Genomic DNA, 7111 nt, shown 5'->3' with positions numbered 1-7111 from the left:
CAATGGTCAAAATTGCAAACTCTCTAATTGTTTCATTTGCCAAACGTCTGAAGTACATGCAGCTGTAGAATAGTACAATCACTGATGACGTAAGTGTTCTTTATAGTGCACAGGTAAAAATGTTTTGCATTTGACTGTGTGGTTGGGCCCCAAAGGTGGCTCTTTCCTTGCTCCAGGTCTCGGTGTCTAGCCATGTCTCTCTTGTGCGGGGTGTGTGTGGGGTGTGTGTGTGGGTGTGTGTGTTTATGTGTGTTGGGGGTGGGGTGTGTGTGTGTGTGTGGGGGGGGGGGGGGTATGTGTGTGTCTCATGTCTCTGTGTTCTTATGGGGTGGGAGGGTTGGATTTTTTGTTCTGTTTTTGCTGTTTTTAGCCTCTGTGAGGCACTTTGTATTGCTTTTAATAGGTATGAAAAGTGCCATATAAATAAACTTGATTTGATTTGATTTGATTTGTTATGTAATGTCTGCCAGTAACAGTGGATTTATACTTACAACCAGGTGGTTCTGTGATGTCTCTGTACAGTTTGCATACAATTATTTAAAACTTTGTCTTATTGGTTGTTATGTGATTTCTAACGCGTTTACAAATGGATATGTCATTGGTTTCATCATCAAGGATGAACGTGTTTATCTTCTTACAACTGTTGTTGATTTCATAGATTTTCTTTTGCTCAATCACATCAGCACACTTCGTCTTAGTCATCTCAGCATCAATATTCTGCACTGAGTAAACTTTCAATCCTTAAGGCTCAGTACATGATCTCTACTGATTCAGATTATAAACTGTCCCCACTCAGAGCACACTCTTCACCAGCCCTAACTGCACAGCTTCCTTCAATATTTCTCAGCAGCATATACCAGGTATTACATGCTGATGAGTTCATTATGACTGATCACTGTTACACTTCATGTTCCCATCTTTCTAAGCCTATATGCAGGTTGGCCCACTTAACGTTCCTTTATGAATTGTTTTGTACTTCTCTTAATTTAATTTAGATATATACCATTTACACAGCCTAGTCACATACTTGATCCACAAAACATACATTTCTGAGGCAAGTTATTTGAAAAATTGAATGACAAAAAATAACTTCCTTACCATATTTGTTGCCTAGATTGTGAGCGGCTGTTAGGTTGGCTGGTTGACCTGCAGGGGTTTGGGTAGAAGATGGCTGTGTGAATCACCAGGTGAGACCTTCAGTGAGAGAAATTCTCTGAAGCTGTAACCTTGTCACAGAGAGTCTGCTATAAAGGGCCCCGGTATGTGGACAACATCTGCTTATCTGACCTATTTGAATGAATGAATAAACAGAAAATCTGTTAAAGACAGCTCTTTGTGTAAAAAGTAAGCAGATATGCAAAAATGCATTATAAAGGTTCACAAAGGGGAGATCAAGTCGTACTGGGCAGTGCATATTTGGACGCAAGTGTTACAGTTTTCATTATTTTGACTTTGTCTTCATCAGGCTGGATTTGAACAGTAACTGAGGTCAAACAGGCTTTAATCTTCAAGTCTCTCAGCTCAACAACTTAAATCAAGAAGTCACCTGCAGAAGCAGCCTGAGAGAACACCAACAGGGAGGATTCTGAGTTTAAATTGCACCTGTGGGTCAAACATTTGCAGCTACATTTTAAACACCATGACTTCACTTGTGCAGTCTCTCCCCTAAAATTCCAACAAAATCCATCTGGTGTGAATGCAAACACACTACACACTACTGACAGGAAAACACAGTCTGTGTGGACTCCAAGGCCACAGCAGTAAAAGCAGCCATATATGCAAGAGCAGAAAAAGCTTAACACAATGACAGTGTCTTTTTTTCTGTGGTTGTATATTTATGTCTTAGCTTGAATTTATTTTCTTGGAGGAAGTGACAATGCAGCTATAATAAATACTCTTAAAGTTTACATTAACCAACCGTATTCAGAGAGCGTTCGATACCTGGACAACGATTATCTGGATTTGAATAGAGAGAAGACGAGTACTAACATTCACTGTTTCTGAACAGAATTAAGCCACAGACAACTCTGAATGTGAGATATGCAAGTTGAGTCAAGGACACGTCAGCCTAGCTGTTGCTGAAACAGGTTATGATATCACGTATCCCCTCACAATAGAAGGCTGTATAGTATATCAGAGGGTTACAGTTACAATACTCCTAATATGTGCAATATTATTACACCTTATGGTGTAATAACACCAGTCTGTGCAATACGTCTATTATCTGTTCCATCTCTGTCATTTCTGCATGCTGTTGCAAATTGCAATTTCCCCATGTGTGGGACAAATAAAGGTTTTCTTATTCTTATTACATGAATCTCATGTAAATGAAAATTAAAACTGAACATGAGCATTTTATACGTGTGAAGCCTTATCCCAAATTAAATGTGCGGTGACTGAACATGAGTGTGTTTATGAATGCAGCATGTTTTAAACATGAATATGAAACAAAGAGCTGTATGTCAAGGTATTAATCTTGTTAAAGGTTGTTGCAGCTTTTCTGTTGCTTAGGGCCATACCACTCAGAACATGAATCAATACTGGCTCAGTTTCTACAGAAAGGAGAGCAGGAAGAAGTTACAGAGTGAAGGAACAACTACTGACCATGTGAGGAAATAATGTGAGAGCACCTTTTGTCACAAATTGAACTTGATCAGAAACACTGCAAACGGTTTCTTGATGAGCCAAGTTTCAGTATCTAATTCTTATTGTCATTTCTTACTTCATGTTTTTAATTCATCTGAATCCATTTTATTCTGTTAATAGCTCCAAACTCTCTCTCTTACAGACAGACACTCAAACACTGTGACAGCCTGCAGGACTGAAAGCTGCACAGGTGGAGTTCAGGCGCCATCTGTCGTCCGGACCACATACAAAATGTGTTAGAGGCAGGGAAGCTGGGCTGATTTTGATGCATCTTTGTGATATTTTGCAACAACATCAACTTCCCTTATTAATTTATTTAACACCAACTGATGCAATGAGTAGCTTCTCACTTCTTAAACAACCACGTCTAAAGACACATCCTGTGGTTGTGGAAAAGATGTTAGTCTGTTTGAGAAGGGTCAAATCATTAGCATGCATTAAGCAGAGAAAACATTTAAGGAGATTGAAGAAACTACTGAAACTGGGTTAAGAACTGTCCAATGCATTATTAAAAACTGGAAGGATAGTGGGGAACCATCTCCTTAGAGAAATGTGGTTGTGAACACACCCATCATGAATAGTGCCTACTGTACAAGCCTGTGGGGGCAGTGCTATGATCTGAGTTGGTTGAACGAATGAGGTTCTTCTATGCCATTTATGTACATGGCGGGATCATGAACAATTCTGAAATGAATCTAAGATGTCCTCACTCTGATCCATGCTGATGAATTCACATCAACTCAAACACTTTCTCCCTTCATCTGCAGAGGAAACACAAATCGTTCATCTGAACTCCTCTTCACATCTTTTCTACTGTAAAATATCAGCTGGGACAGCTGGGATAGACTCCAGCAGACCCCCGCGACCCTTAACTTGAATAAGCGGGTATAGAAGATGAATGAATGAATGAATGAATGAATGAATGAATGAATGAATGAATATCAGCTGCTCCTTCACTCAGCTTTTTTTGTCATCAGCTTTTGTACTTCTACCATATAGTCCACTAAAATACAGATAATGTAAAACCACAAGATTTCATATTACTGCATTTAAAACTTGCAGTCATGATGAGAGGGGGAGAGCAGAGAACAATAAGGCTGAGATACAAATAAAAAGCCCTGTCATGTCTGTAACTTAATAACTGTTACGGCCTCTCTGTACATGAACATGAAGGAAGAGGCTCCGTGTTATTTTCCAGAGGCACAGTGTTATTACACATCTCCAAAACAGTAACACAGACAGAACTCAGGGCTTTTTATACTCAGAAATAAGAAATCAATGCAGTTTATTTTTGTAGAGAAAGCTAATAAACATCAGCTTATTGTCATTTTAATTCCAGTAATAACTGATATATATGCTGCTCTTTCAGTGGAGAGAGATTTAGCTAGGAATATAGAAACAAGACATTAAATAATAACTTCTTAAGACCGAAAGAATTCACTTCTCTTTCCTACAGAAGAGCTTGTCAGAGGAGACACATTCTCAGTTAAAGGCATTGTCTTTTATTTGTCACTGATTTTCTATTTTTTTAATACAGGATAGTTTTTTCAAAGACAGTTCTCTCTGTTTTACAAAGTGGATTTTTAGTCAATTTAGAATAGAATAGAATAGAATAAAACTTTATTGTCCACCGAGGTGGAAATTTGGCTTCGGCTCACCAACACAAAGAACAATACTAATATACCAGAGTTGACAAATACAGACAAACAACATTACATTGACATAATAATAAATACAATAAGACAGTGGATGGCAGTTCAAGTCACTACATGTGGATTGGTCACTTGGTTGTGTTAAGAATGCCGATGGCATTAGGGATAAAAGACTTTTTAAAAACCCCCTTGGCCAGAGGGGCTCTATAGCGCCTCCCGGATTTCAAAAGTTCGAACTGATTAAAAAGAGGGTGGGAGCTATCTGCCAGGATTGGCTTAGCTTTCCTCCCCGTCCTCTCAGTGTAGATGTGGGTCAAAGACTTTTGGGGTTTTCCCACAATTTTGCTTGCGATTGCCACAATCCTGTTTAGTTTATTCTTGCACTTACTGCTTAAGTGTCCCTGAAACAAGAGTTTGGATGGATTGTATGTGTGCAGGTTTAACAGGACAGATAAATTTAAAAAGTGTTTTGGGGTTTTTTTCTAATGGAGAAGTAGAACATGATCTCTGAGCTACTACATTGGAGGACACAGGGAAAACCATGACATAAAGCTGATTTTCCATCACCATCTTTAGAGCGCACATTTGTTTTAAGATGTTCATAATTTCTGTACTATTCATGATGACGCTGACACCAAAACGCTCAGTTTAAAGCTGACAGTGGAAACTTGATACCTTAAATGAAATTCAGTAATCTTGAGTGCAGAGACCGTTCCAGATAAATATGCATGGTAGGCTCCGTTGAATTAACTACCACAAATGACTTCCTTGTTGGGGAAACATGAGCAGCTCAACACACCTGATTAGCTTCATGATAACCAACTGACAGCTGGAAACAGTCTGAGGACTACAGAGTCACACCAGTTATTATCAACTGTATTAAACGAAAACAGAACATGCATCCTTTTTTTTTTGTAATCCACAGTGGTGCAAACGTATCCCCACTGCTCCATTACAACAACCATATAGAAAGGTATAGAAAGATACCATGCTGTATCTGAGGGCAGCAGGTAAATATTGCGGCACGTCCTGTCTGCTCTCTAATGTTACCTTCAGTGACTATTTGACTAAAAGACACAGACTATTTAAAAAAAAAAAAAATCAGAAACAAGTGAAAGAACTTCACTGAGAATGTAAGTTGGTTTCAATGAGTTTATTCTATCAAGCAAAGTAAAATCCAGATTATCTGTATATTTAAAAGGGAAAAAAATGCTCTTACAATTCTTTATTGTTGTTATCTTAAGAGAGAAGATACATTATAATTAGCATATTCAAACACCAAATTTAGATTTAACCAATTTAAACATCAACTTCAGAAAATCTCACTGTAGTACAGAGCAGATGTTCAGATATGTTTCATTACACTAGAAAGGCTCACATATTTCTTGTTTTCACATTTCACTTTAAGTGTTGATTTTGGGTGCACATGTCCAGTGTAAACACAATTAGGAAACTTGTTCTTTTTAACATCTGTGCAGTCAACAACTTTAATTTCATGTATGTCTACCGGGCCATTACCAATTATTTTACAGGCGTCATCGAAGGTTACTGCACGCACAATGAAGGTTTTTGTGTGCAAGCATATCTTTTTGGCCGCATTGAACGGCCTCATCTTCTCATTACAGTTGTTTGGCTCCATTGCAGGGACAATCTCGAAGTCATCAGCCCCAGAGACCTCAGTGATGGAGAGCAGCACCAGCAGCAAACAGGCAAACTGGATCTTCATGATTCACTGGTGAAAAAACAGAGTTGGAGAACAAGAATTTAGCCGCACAAATTAAAACTTCAGTGACATGAGGGCAGCCTTTCTTTCCAAATCTCCAAAGCTTTAATATTTAGGAGTTGCAAACTTCCTTGAAATATAACATTTTGTTGGCAGTAATTCAGGTAACAGCAAATAATACTTTGCCCTACTGTCCATCTTCCAGGTTGCTTTAAATTACAGCTCAAATAGCAAAAAACAAATGTTCCACTTTGTGCTTAGAGGAGATCATTCAAACAACTGACAGCTTTAAAAAAAATAATAATAATCTTTCTACATCACATCACTTACCTTATATTTTCTCTTGGCAGATGAGAAGTTGGTTGGCTGGATGACCTGCAGTGGCTCAGGTAGAAGTTGGTGGTGTAAGTTGGATGGTGGAGATCTTCAGTGAAGGAAATTCTCTGAAGCTGTGACCTTGTTACAGAGGGTTTGCTAAATATAGCGTCCCGGTGGCTTGGACAATGTCTGCTTATCTGATTGAATTTGAATGACAATGAAGACTATGAACTTAATCTGAACAGAAATCAGTTAAAGACCGCTCTTTGCGTAATATGCAAGTAGATATGCAAAAACGCATTATACAGGTTCACAAAGGGGAGATCAAGTCGTACTGGGTAGTCCTTATTTGGATGCAAGTGATGCAGTTTTCATTATTTTGACTTTGTGTTCGTCAGGCTGGATTTGAACAGTAACTGAGGTGAAACAGGCTTTAATCTCAGCTGAACATCTATAGTCAAGAGGTCAGCTATTGAAACATTTGCAGCTACGTTTTAAACACCATGACTTAACTTGTGCAGTTTCTCCCCTAAAATTCCAACAAAATCCATCTGATGTGAATGCAAACACACTATTAACATACTGGAACAAAGAGATAGCATCACATTCAGCACATATGCTTGTACAGACCATGGGCAATAACCACAGATCTAATAACATTTCTATTTCACTATGAATACAGGAGAACACAGTCTATGTGGACTCAGCAGTAAAAGTGGCCATATATGCAAGAGCAGATAATGATAGTCTTTTTTTCTGTAGTTGTATATTT

Source organism: Chelon labrosus, assembly GCF_963514085.1.
Source record: "Chelon labrosus genome assembly, chromosome: 24".
Lineage (NCBI taxonomy): Eukaryota > Metazoa > Chordata > Actinopteri > Mugiliformes > Mugilidae > Chelon > Chelon labrosus.
Note: the sequence above shows the minus strand (reverse complement) of the source record.